The 13360-nt window shown below is 43.6% G+C and overlaps 1 pseudogene; it reads left to right on the top strand.

The window, feature by feature from the left end:
* Positions 1-710: 710 nt before the first annotated feature.
* Positions 711-11055, top strand: LOC132009875 (transcription factor BTF3-like; annotated as a pseudogene).
* The last annotated feature ends 2305 nt before the right edge of the window (positions 11056-13360 follow it).

Here is a 13360-nt window from a genome sequence, read left to right as displayed (position 1 = left end):
AATGTGGGTTTTCTGTGCCTGCTGGTGGCTGCGGTAGCACCTTCCTCGGCCCAGTTCTGTGACATGATTTCAAACACAAATCCTGGCCGAGCACTCCCAGCTTTCGGACCCTCCTGGAGATTCTGGGAGCCACCAAATAGCATGCAACGTATCCGTTCTCTGTCAAAAGCTGTTAGTTTGGGGCTTTCCTAGTCTTTTATCAGCGCCCGTGGAAGAAGTACTTCCCCTCTTCCAGTTGTAATCTTTTCCATTTGTCCACCTCTCTGGGTACCTAGAGAAAATGATCAGCCAGCACCTTTTCCATTGGGGGAAACAAAACAAAACAAAACAAATCAGAAATGGTGTTTACAGCTGAAGATTTTCCTCCTCCTTTCCTTCTCACCCTTCAGATCATATTAAGTTGTCCTCGTTGGACTCAAACTTCTGATTCTCATCAGTCGCTTTGCTTCGTAAGTTGCATCCCTCCCCGTTCACCTGCATCAGGATTCAGGGGGTCAGAGAATCTTACTTCGTGCCTCCCGTCACCGAGAAATCCGCCACGAGAGCTGAAGTAACCTGACTTCCAGCATTTGGATTTCAAGTCTGTAAGACACATCCAAGCTGAGGGTGCGTCCCTGTGAGCCAAGTGGCATCTTAAGGCTGGGAATTTCCGTTATTATTTTAAAATCTTCTGTGAGCTTGTGTCTCCTGATCACACCACCCGAAGTGTGTCCATTCAGGTCACATCTTGTCTTTGCCCCTTGGACTCTGAGGGATTCCCTGAGCTTGAGTTTCCCCATTGATAAAATGGAGGTGAAATGCCTTCCTCATTGGGCTGAGGGGAACCAAATGCAACAGATGATCATAATAATTATTGTAGTTTTATTAAGATAGTATAATCATATCAATAGCTATGATAGTGATATTATCACTTATAACGTGCGTTCTGGAGGCAAACTTCTGGACTCTGATCTTGACTCTGACACTAGCTTCATGACTTTGAGCAAGTTCCTCAGTTTCCTCAACTGGAAAATGGGACTAGTAATCACAGTACCAACCTCTTATGATCCTCCAGAGGCTTAAATGAGACAGTTTGTGCAACGGGCTCCAACAGTGAGTGGTGCCCGAGCGTGTCACCTGCTGTTCTCACTAGTGCCATCACCCCGGCTGTCATTTTTGAAAGGTTCCACACTCAGCCTTGAGTATGGCCATTCTGCTTCATGCTTTCTGTCTGTCTTTGGCACATGGGGGACATTTACAACAAAGGCCCAGAGGTTCCCCAACTCTTTCCTCCATTCTAGCTGCTGAGTTGGAGGTGAGTAGGAAGGCCTGCTTGTTACTACTTCAAATATCATCATTCTCGGAGTGCCTGGGTGGCTCAGTAAGTTAAATCTGCCTTCGGTTCAGGTCCTGGGCTTGAGCCCCCCATGGGGCTCCCTGCTTAGTGGGGAGCCTGCTTCTCCTTCTTGCACTGCCCTCTGCTTGTTCTCTCTCTCAAATAAATAAATAAAATCTGTTAAACAAAACAAAACAAAACACTACCACACCACACCTTGACTTTCACTTTTGAATTTGCTTTGAAAGAAGGGGAGTGTATGTCATCATATCTGTTTTACGGAAGAGGAAACTGAGGCTGAAAGTGACTTTCCCAAGGTCACTCAGCAAGGGTGAGGCAGAGGAGGAGCGAGAGAACAGGCTGCTGATGCTGGGCCTTGTGCTTTCCCTGGCACATGCTGATTTCACCTAAATCACTCTCTGATTTCTGAAGTCCTGCTTCCATGTCTCTTCTTCAAAGACACCATCCCATTGCTCAGCAAAGCACCCGGCAGATAATGCTCGATTTTCAGAGGTACTGCTCTTAAATTCCCGTTCCTCCCGCAGATGTAATGTTTATGCAAATTAGCCTTGAAAGAGGTTCCTGATATACGTGTCTAACCATCCTGTCCCAAGGGCTGTGCTGGAATCAAGGGTGGGGGACTCCTTCCGAGGACAATGTGCTGAACTGAATAGACATTACATTGAGCGGGGAGGCTGGTGAAGGTTAAGGATGCTTCGGGATCTGATGTGATGGTTTATGTGTTTGATTTCTCCACTCCACATCGAAATCATCCAAGAGTTGGTGATCCTTTGCAGAATGCCTTGTGCCCAGATTTCAGGTGGGGTCCCCTGTCCCTTGTCATGGAGATAATATTAAGTTGGAGCTCATCTCTACCATCCCTTGCCCCCGAATTATAACTCTAGGTTTCCTATTTGATAGAGTAACCAGCTAGTATCATTTTTGTGGTTTTCTTTTTGCTGTTGTAGAATGAAATTTCTGTAACATGCATTTGTCACCAAGTAAACTCTGTGCATAATCCCGCAGGATGGCTGGGGGGCTAAGTGCAGTGTGGAACATTATCTTGCTTATGTTAGCCTGCCGGTCCAGCCCTTCCTGCTGTTGGGCTGTCTTGCCACACAGCAGCAAGTTTCTAAAGCTCTCCTGTGTGTTAACAAACTTAATCATTGAGATCGCCCACGAGGCAGGTAAGAAGACAGGGACTAAAATCTTTACCTAACAGCTGAGTGGTAGGTTTAAAGGGTTAAGAAATTCCACCCCCACCCCAGTCACACCGAGACTGGATGGAGAGCTGTGGATCCTGGCTGGGTCACATTCTGCCTCTGCCTAAGTTCCCTGACCCCTAGGTCCCAGGGTTCTCTGGTTGGAATGTCAGCTCCTGCTCCCCCATGCTCCTCTCTATGGGGCTGCCCCAGCCCATTTGCACCTCTAAACATCACCCTGAGTATTGAGGAAGGATCAGAGGGAGACTTATGAATCCATCCATAGCCCCAGCTCAGTGTTACCTGCTGCGTATCTGCAGACAGGTCATTTTGCTCCTCATCACCTTGGGCAATGGAGAGCTGGCTCAGTCTTGTGCTACATGAAATTGTGCTCTGGATCATTCCCGTCCTTCACCCACTTTGGCATTGCTTTCTGCCCTGCCCCCTCTCCTCGAGGCATTGAATGATGCCTCTATTATCTTGGACCCCAGATTGCCTTGTTTTATGAGTCTTTTGCTATTCCCTTTCTTTTCTCACTGCCAACTGCCACTTCTACTTTTTAAAATTAACATATAATGTATTATTTGCTCCAGGGGTCTGTGAATCATCTGGCTTACACACTTCACAGCACTCATCATAGCATATACCTTCCCCAGTGTCCATAACCCAGCCACCCTATCACTAACCCCCAAACCCCCCAGCAACCCTCAGTTTGTTTCCTGGGATTAAGAGTCTCCTACGGTTTGTCTCCCTCTTTGGTTTCATCTTGTTTCATTTTTTCCCTCCCCCACCCCCCATGAACCTCCTGCCCTACCTCTCAAATTCCTCATATCAGAGAGATCATATGATAACTGTCTTTCTCTTGACTTATTTGCTTAGCATAACCAACTGCCAATTCTTGTTACTGTCAGCTACCTCTTCCATTTCTGTCCCCTCTTAATTCATTATTTCTAATCCTCCGTGATCTGGAATATGACATAGACAACGCGGTCAAAATTATGTCTCTAATATGAATCCTGGCTACAGGCGAGGGCTTTGGTGTGTGCACTTGATGATTAGAAAGCTTCGACTTTGCTAAGGTCCTTTTGGCTTTTTTCTATAGTCTGAGTCATGTTCTGAAAGGTGTAATTTGCAGATTAAGTGACATTTCACTGCAGTGGGTAAGTGTGAAAGTGTGGCTCCCAGCGCAGAAGAGAAGGGTCTGTGGGGTTGCCCTGTGTTCAGAGTACACATGGCGGGTGGAAGCTGGAGGCCAATGGTGGGCCCCTGCGTTCAGCTCCAGGCCCAGGTAATTCTTCCTTTCCCATCCACAGAAGAGTATTTCCCTTATCTCTGTGGACAACTGCTTCAGGCCCCGAACTCAGAGTCCTGACACTTGGTGGTGAGCTACTGAGAAGCAGTAGCCGTTGTAGCCAAGGTCATTGGTCATGGACAGCAGTGAAGGATTAACAGGATTAATCCAACTAGAAACTCTAAAAGGGAGTATTCCAATCACCCAGGGTTCACACACATTTTTTAATCTACACTTCAATATTTTTTAAAAGATTGTCACAATGATTTGTAATGACAAAAGTCAGAAATAAATGAAATTACACAAATATTTGCAATAGAATGCCATACAACAGTGTTAATATTTAAAGAATTTCTAATAATATGGGAAACTGCCAGTGATACAGAGGCAACTGAAAAACCCATGAATAAATTGTTAGTATAAGATACTCTCAAAGTAAAAAATTATTTGTGCAAAGGACAGGAAACATATGCTCCCTGATTGTAAATCTGGTGACTGCTGGAACCTGTGGTTGACAGAAACTAGTGGTTCAGACCAGGTGTAAGACAGTAGGGAGTGGTGAAGCCTGAGGCAAATTGGAGAGAGCATGCCTTTGAGGAAAAAGGGACTTTTGGCTAACTTTTGCTATGTATTGCTAGCACTTTAAATTTAAAAAATATATATTTTATTTATTTATTTAACAGACAGAGAACACAAGTAGGCAGAGAGGCAGGCAGAGGAGGAGGGGGAAGCAGGCTTCGTGCTGAGCAAGGAGCCTCATGTGGAGCTTGATCCCAGGACCTTCAGATCATAACCTGAGCTGAAGGCAGAGGCTCAACCCACTGAGCCACCTAACCTTGTGAATTTGCCACAATAAAGTAGCAAAGGTGCCCCTAGTGCCTTAAATTTTGAAAGGGAAGCTGGAAATCATGGTATTTATATGCGATCCCCCAAATTTTAAATGTTAACAACTAACTTATACTTTAAAAACACTGTTTTAGGGGCATCTGGGTGATTCAGTAAAGTGTCTGACTCTTGGTTTTAACTCAGGTCACGATCTTGGGGTCTCGGATTGGAGCCCCATGTTGACTCCATGCTCAGTGGCATGGTGGGGGTCTGCTCCAGATTCTCTCTCTCCCTCTCCTCCTCCCCCCTCCTCTCTAAAATAAATAGATAAATATTCAAAAATAATAAATAAAACACTGTCTGGGCCAAATACAAATTTTGGTGATTTGGCCTTGGCTTTGGTCCAACCATCCATCACCTTCAAAGTATGCCAAGATGTTGACTCGAACTGTCTCTGAGGAGGATGCTTCCTGGACATTTTCATTTTTCTTTGTCACAGCTTTAGTAGTTTTCCAGTTTTATAAATCAGCACATGGTATTTCAATAATTCAAGACAAAAAGTGCTGAACCTAACCATGTGTGCATGTGCGTGCAAGCAGGTGAGTGTTGAGGGAAAGGTGTCTAAGAATTCTGGGCAACTCCCAGAACCTTCCCAAGCTTGAGGCTAGTTAGATGCTGCTGGGGATAAGATGAAGTAGGTGCTCATATCAATGTAGGCAAAGAGGAAGGAGAAGAGGTGGGAAGTCTCTGCAAAGTATGGGAAGCACACGGCTCTAGGAGTCAAATGTATTTAAAATGGCCTGGCCCGGCCATGAACTAGCGGTGACAGCCTGGTAAATACCTGTGATCTTATCTCTAACTGTGACACAGGGCACGCTTGCCGTGCACTAATGCTCTGTGAAGCACTTCGTAGGCATTATACCTTCTTGAGCCGAATTCCTCATTCACAAAGGGGAGAATGATATTCCTTTTCTCAAAATGTCCTTGTGAGGATTAATTCAGATAATCTAAGTAACCTGGAGAACAGAATCAGATAAACAGCACTTCGCATTCAGTTCTGGGGTGAGTTTCAGGTTTAATTTGAACCTGTTCCCAGTAATTCAAGGAGACTGAATGGATGGCATGAACAGAATAAATTACTTAATCAAAATATCTAATTTCCCCCTTTTTACTATTCGAAATAGGTAATTTTTTCCTTTCTTGGTTTCTTAAGGAGAGGAAGCTCATTCTCCTGAGATGGTTTGCAAATGGGAAGTAAAATCCAGCCCATATGCTGCTTTGGAAAATTGCTCCAGGTGAACCCTGAGAACAATCTAGTCCCACCTGCTGCTTTCTGCAGCCACTGCTTGGCCCCTGAGAAACTTTGAGAGGTTCTTCTTTTAACACATGTGGTTTCTACTTGTTTTTCTAGCATAATTGGGCAGGTTAGCACTCCCATATAAATGATCTGGTCAGATAACCAAATGTATCGATGTCTATGTCTGTATCTCTATTTGTCAACAAATGGTTTGTGTAATTCATTTTTTAAGAGAGAGGATTTTAAAATGTAAAGGTCTGCTGTAGGCACTTCATATATATTAGCTCTGTAACCCTCACAAGAACCATGTAAGATGGGTAATATTATTACCTTTTACACAGGAGGAAGCTAGGCTCAGAGAGTGGAGGTAATTTTCTCTGCATCACACAGCAACTAAGTGGGAAGACCGAGAAGTGTCAGTAACCGACTGGTGCCAGACGAATGTAGATTTTGTCTATTTGCCACAATAAAGTAGCAAAAACAATTATTTGGATGACATCATACACTAAGTTAGAATATGCTCTACCCTTGTCCAGAAGAAGTCAGGGTAAGGGCACACAGATCTGCCCTTAAGCTCTATCGAAAGGTGAGATGGAATCACAGGCTGCCACTGTCCTTGTGTAAGGAGACAAACAAGAACTGGTCCTAAGGATAGCTGAGCTCCTGGGACTCCTCTGCCCCCTACGGATCATCACTAACACCATTTGTCACCCTCAAAATGCAACCAGTTCTTCTCATTGTTAGGTCCCTCCCCTCTTTTCTTGGGGTGCTGCTTGCTGACTATGGCTGCAGACAGCCCTTTCCTCTAAATGCCTATGGCTCTTCTGAAGTATGGATGCATGTTCATTGCAAAGAATTGGATAAAATTTCTTCGGGATGGGTTATGTCTAAAAACACTGAGTAATGCCACCATATAGCCCTCTCGGCTTGAAAAACCATTGAGCCAGATATAGTGTGTCAGGAACAAGGATACTGATAGATCTGCTTCTTCCCCGCCGTCTCGAAGGATCCCCTGTTACTCGCTTTGGGCTCTGGCGATGGAGCTCAGGCTACCAAATGGACTGGGGCATTAGCAGGAGCCAGCAAGGTTGAATTGGTTTCCATTGGAAAGGGAGGAAAGTAGCCACATGGGAGGGAAAAAAGTGAGTTGATTTAGAGACTGGAATACAGTGGAAAGACAGGGGAAAGGTTTTTAGGCAGGGAGAGCCCCAGAAATAAATCAGGGGTGAAGAAGCATCCCCATATGTTTTGTTGGACATCCTACAACAGAGTGTCCTTTTGGAGCCTTTTAAAGAGATTTCTGTAAAGGTTAAATCAGTAAATATTTACCTTGCTCCTCACAACAACCCATTTTCAAAAAGCAGTTGTATAAAAAAACAAAGGGAAAACCTCAATACATATATTTTATATTTTTCATATGCATTTTTTTGAGCAAAAAGAGCCATAAAGTTAACACTAAACTGGTCAGTTCAAGGAGTGAGATGGAAAGGGAGGGGAGGGGGAAGTCTGTCTGTCTGTTTTTCTTTCTTTCTTTCTTTCAGAGGGAGAAGGAGAGCCCCCGAGTGAGGAAGAGGTGGAGGGGAGGGACAGAGGGAAGGAGAGAGAGAACCTTAAACATCTTCTGTGCTGAGCGTGGAGCCTGAAGCAGGGCTCGATCTCATGACCCTGAGATCATGACCTGAGCCGAGACCAAAAGTCAGACACTTAACTGACAAAGCCATCCAGGAGCCCTTAAAGTTTTTCTTTTTATCTCCTTTTCTCTTCGGCTTGTTACAACACATACTACTTAAACTTTTTTTTTCTCTAATAATTGTAGACTTACAAGAGAGTTGCAAGGAGAATTCCTGGATACCCTTCACTCAGCTTCCCATAATGTTAACATGGTGCATTTCTTCCTAAATAAGAATGGATACTGGCACAAGACGATTAAGTAGACTCCAGACTCAGACTTTATTTGGATTTCCCCACTAATGTCCTTATTGGTTCCAGGGCCCCACATTACATTCAGCCATCCTGTCTCCTCTGTCTTGTCCAGTGTGGGACAGTTTCCCAGTCTTACTTGTCTTTTATGACCTTGATGGTTTTGAAGAGTACTGGTCAGGTATTTTGTAGAATTTCCCCTAACTTGGTTTTGTATGATGTTTTCTCACAATTCTGCGGACTGAGTCTCTTACTGCTGATGTTAACCTTCGTCATGTCAGTCTGCTGGCTTTTTCCACCAGAAAGCTGTCAGTTCCCCTTTTGCCATTAATAAATATTTGGGAGAGGGGATTCTTTGAAGTTATCTAATCTCTGGTTTCTCCTTGAATACTATCACCCATGAATCTGAGTATTCCCTGGTGGATCTGACAGCAGTTATCATCATCCAAGGGCTTGGATGATGGTGTTCTCTTTCCCCTCCTTCTTTTTCTGTTTGCTAGGAATTCTCCTGTAGGGAAAGGTTCTCACGTCACCCTATTTATGTACTTAATCTTTAAAAAAAATCAGTATGGGCTTATGGATATTTCTTTAAATAGTTAATTCATGTTCACTTAATTTAATTTCTTTATTTTGGGGAGTTGTAGTAAAATATTACAGCTACTGATTTTATTGCCCAAATTGTCCCAGCTTTGGCTAGTGGGAGCTCTTTCAGGGTGGCACTTGTGTCCTTTTGACATTTAAACAGTACAAGGAAGTACAAATAATTAATGTTGATTTTCCCTGCTTTTTCTTCTCTTGAACTGATATTTATTCGAATGGGAGAGGATGCAAAGACTAGCCATGAGGCAGCTTGACTCTCCTGGAGTTACACAGACAGACCTTTAACAGATGGTGGAGTTTTTCTTCCTTTTGGATCATAAGGTGACATTCTCTTTGGCATATGAGGCTAGATGATCCTAGATTAGAAAACCAGGAATCTATCTAGGTTATAAACATCTGAAAGAGGATTTAAAAAAAAAAAATCACAAAGAAATGAGAGGAATTTCATGTTGAAGAGTTCTGAGTGTTGCCAAAACTTCACTTAGAAAATTACAAATAAATTGCAGGGTATTTTTTGTCTGATTCTTATAGTCAAAGGCCAAAAAGATGACTGAGCTGGGAAAATCAATTTCAAGGTTAATTCCTCATCAGTAAAGGAAAACTGTGTTCATTATTTCTTTACCCATGCTGCGTTGAAGAGCCCAGAAAAGGACACTTTTAGGCTGATGATGTCTTTGAAGCATTGTCAAAATTCTTCGAGCTAATGAGCTTACTTAGGAAAAAAATATATTGGGTGCCTACTGATGATATTTCAGCAATGCCTGGTTTAGGATCAGCATTTGGGGTGAAAATCCAAGAGAAGATAAACATTTCAAGGATATCTTATCACTGCCAAGCATTGGATTGGACAATTCTGTGAGGGCAACTCGGTCTAGATATCAGGATAGCCAAGTTGTGGAAAATAGTATGTTAAAGCATCAGGTCATTTCTCTTTTTTGTGTGAAGATTTGAGAGCCGATCCTAGAATATTGAGCTTTGTAGGGAAATTAACGTGGCCAGGATCAATGAAGGGCTCAGTTGCTGTGTTTTTGGAATACCTGGAGAAAACCCTTTTCAGTTTCAAAAATGTTAACTTTCCACATACTTTGGTTATAGCAGACACTCTCAGTGCCTCCTGGAGCGCTTGGGTATCTGTTCTGGGTTTGAAACACTCATGCCACGGCTTCTTTGTTCTTTGTATCTGTTCCTTTCTTCCAAGACCACCCTTGGGTCATTGTGGCCTTCTGCCCACAGGAGCAGAGAGCGTGGGTATCTCTGGGAGTTTGTAGCACTTGGGTGGTTGTAGCCAGTGACTATAGGGCTGGGTATAAAAGTCTTTCTCCCTTGTGTTGGTGTGGGGGGCAATTTTGGTGTGTGATTCATTCTTCAGAGGTCCCCAGAAGACAAGGCCATGGTTGGAAACTGCTTGAAAGGCCCCTTTGCCTGTCCTGCTTGCCTCATTGCATTACAAGTTTCTCCTTAATAACTCCCTTGAACACACGTCCTCTCCTAGGGTCTTCTTGGGACCCTGACCTAAGATGCCTGGCATACTTGGCAGAGACATTTGAAGCGTTGACTACATTGATCATGCAACTCAAAGAAATAAGCACCTACCTCATTTGTCAGTATTTTGTATGTCAAGAAATTATAAGCCAAGGAGCACCTTGGTGATTCAGTTTCTTAAGTGTTTAACTCTTGAATTCCACTCAGGTCATGATCTCAAGGGTCCTGAGATTGAGCCCTGCATCTGGCTCTGTGTTGGAGTGGAGCCCGCTTAAGATTCTCTCTTTCCAGGGCACCTGGGTGGCTCAGTGGATTAAAGCCTCTGCCTTTGGCTCGGGTCATGATCTCAGAGTCCTGGGATCCGGCCCTGTCTGGCTTTCTGCTCAGCGGGGAGCCTGCTTCCCTTCCTCTCTCTCTGTCTGCTTGTGATCTTTGTCTGCCGAATAAATATATAAAATCTTTTTTTTTTTTTTAAAGAAAAGATTCTCTCTGTCTGAGCTGCCATCTTGCACCTAATCTCAGCTGGTCCACCCGAGACCCCCTGAACGTCAAGCCTAGTCCCCCACACGGTCCCTTTTCCTCCCCAACAAGATGAAAGAAACTATCACGAACCAGGAGAAATTCGCTAAACTGCAAGCACAGGTGGGAAAGGAGCTGCTTGCCTGAAGATGAAGGTGGTTCACAGAACTGCTACAGCAGATGATAAAACACTTCAGTTCTCCTTAAAGAAGTCAGGTGTAAACAGGATCTCTGGTTTTGAAGAAGTGAATATGTTCACAAACCAAGGAACAGTGATCTACTTCAACAACCCTGAAGTTCAGGCATTGCTGGCAGCAAACACTTTCACCATTACAGGCCATGCTGAGACAAAGCAGCTGACCGAAATGCTACCCAGTATCTTAAACCAACTTGGTGCAGACAGTCTGACTAGTTGAAGAAGACTGGTTGAAGCTCTGCCCACACAATCTGCGTATGGAAAAGCACCACTTGCTACCAGAGAGGAGGAGGAGGAGGATGATGAAGTTCTAGGTCTTGTGGAGAATTTTGATGAAGCTTCCAAGAATGAAGCAAACTGAATTGAGTCAACTTCTGAAGAAGATAAAACTTGAAGAAGTTACTGGGAGCTGCTAATCTATATTATTATTGCTTTTTAAAATTTTGTTCATGGATCTAATAAAATCTAGATCTCTAATATTTTTAAGCCCAAGCCCTTTGGACACTGCAGCTCTTTTCAGTTTTTGCTTATACACAATTCATTCTTTGCAGCTAATTAAGTTCAAGAAACCTGGGAATAAAGTTTGAAACAGGTTAATAAAGTTCTTTGCCTAGGGGGGGAAAAAAAAGATACTCTCTGTCCCTCTCCCTCTGCCCCTCCCCATCCCTTAAAAAAGATAGAGCCAAAATTTATCTATAGATACATTATATTGGTGTTAAAATTTCCTTTTTCAGTGTTTGAATTGTTATTTAGTGTTTGAGGTGATATTCTTGCTTTGGAAGAAAAACAATATTGCATCTAATGTGTTTGCTGGTAAACTCAGGATATACACAATTTTTTTTTTCTGATATTGTGGCTAAAAAGCACACTTGAAACTTTCCTCCCTAGTGCTCAGTCTTTGCCAGATCTCCAAAGGTGTTTTTGGAAGTCAAGCTTGACCTCGTGGCCAAGTCCATCAGTTACATCAAATGGACTTTAAAGATTTGTGGGAACAAATTATCTCTCTCATTTACTAAAAGCAAGTAAGCATTTTTGGTAAATTATTTTCCATTTTCATTAAAAAAATAAAAAAAGACAGCCTTGATGTTGCAAGTGATCTTGGATTTGTTTTGATGCCATTCTTGACCCAAGAGGGAAAAACTGGGGTAGGCAAGTGGATTGATACCATGTGAATAAAATGAAGATTCAATTTCCCTTGCAGGGGGGAAACCAAATTATTTTCATCTACAAGGCCATCGTCTTGCTTTGTTTTTGCTGATGTATAATCTGTTTATATATTCCAGGTGACATTAGAGGAAGCTGGTGTTTTTGGTTTGTTTCGTTTTGGTTAATGGCTTGAAGATGAGCACTGAAGGTTGTGAGAGCTCTTGTAGGCATCTCTGTGGTCTTGCCCCTCTCTGGTATCCTTGGATCATAAGATTTTCTTTTCTTTTAGCTAAGATTTGTCTCTGAATCAGAATCCCCTTTTCCCCAGTTAAGGGATGTTGTGGAAGTTCCATTAGAGTTTGGTTTCAGTCCCAAACATGGAGGGTAAGAGACTGCAGAGTGAAAACCCTCCTGTCTCAACAGACGTTACCAACAAACACTGTCCTCGTTGGCTCTTCTGGATCCCTCGGGTGGGGAACTAAGTAGATGAGTGTGGTCCTTATTAGCAACCCATTCTCCCTGCCTCCTCTTCCTCCCTGCTCCGCCCTCGATCCTCCCTTCTCTTCCTTTTCCTTCTCCCCATTTCTTCTCTTCCTCTTCCCTCTCTTTCAGTGGCTTTTCCTTTATGATTTATTTTTCTTTCTTACTCATCCCCCCCCCCCCCTTTCTGTTGTGGCAACTGAAACACACCCAAGCTGAAGACATTGCAGCCAGCTTCTTCCCTTTTTGACAAGAAATGTTCCAGAGCATTGACTTAAAACACCGCCCCCACCCCTTCAGCCCTCAGTTGGATGTGAATCAGAATATCCGTGGGTGAGTGGTGGGGAGTGGGGTGGCTGTAGAGGCAGGGACCATGTGTGAGGGCTGCTCCTAAGGAAGGCACTTGTAAGGGTGGGGTCATAGGTGCTAGATGCTAGAGAGAGTACAAGCTCAGTGTTTTTGTGATTGGCATCTAGAGAGGACTTGCAGGAATCAGAAGATATGTCTTTCTTGAGAAATGTTAAAAAGTCAAATGAGTGGTCATCTGACAACTTGTCTAGGTTTTCTTCTGGATGCCGTAATTTGCTGTTCTGTGAAATGGGAACAGTGGTCTTGGCTCCTTTCCTCAGGTCAGAGATATTATGAGGGTCTTCACCATGCTGCCCTTTGGAGGGCAGCATGGTGAAGACTGTGCCAGGAGCCAGAACACTTGGGCCTTAGTCCCAGCTCTGCTATTTTCTTAGTTTGTCATCATCAGTGTGTAAATAGCTTCTGAAGCTCTCAGTTTCCTCATCTGTGAAATGGGAAGGTTGGGTTTCTCAAAATGGGATGCATTTTCTCAATTGAAAACTGTCTCCCCATCACTAGTGCTCTTGGCTTGTGTTTTTCAAAAGCAGGGCCTACCATTGGATCTGAAAAAAAGGAATTGCTTGAAAATATTGCTGAATGAATGAATGCTCACACTCAGGGACCCCAAGTATGGCTGTACTATACGCAACTCCAAGGGAAGAGGGCCACCGCTCGTGAAGACTACGACGGGAATCGGGTCCCTGTAGTTGGGCAACATGGTGGCCTGCTCCCAGCGGAC

This window comes from Mustela nigripes, chromosome 2 (genome assembly GCF_022355385.1).
Source record: "Mustela nigripes isolate SB6536 chromosome 2, MUSNIG.SB6536, whole genome shotgun sequence".
In the NCBI taxonomy this organism is placed as follows: domain Eukaryota; kingdom Metazoa; phylum Chordata; class Mammalia; order Carnivora; family Mustelidae; genus Mustela; species Mustela nigripes.
This window is presented reverse-complemented; position numbering and strand designations above follow the sequence as displayed.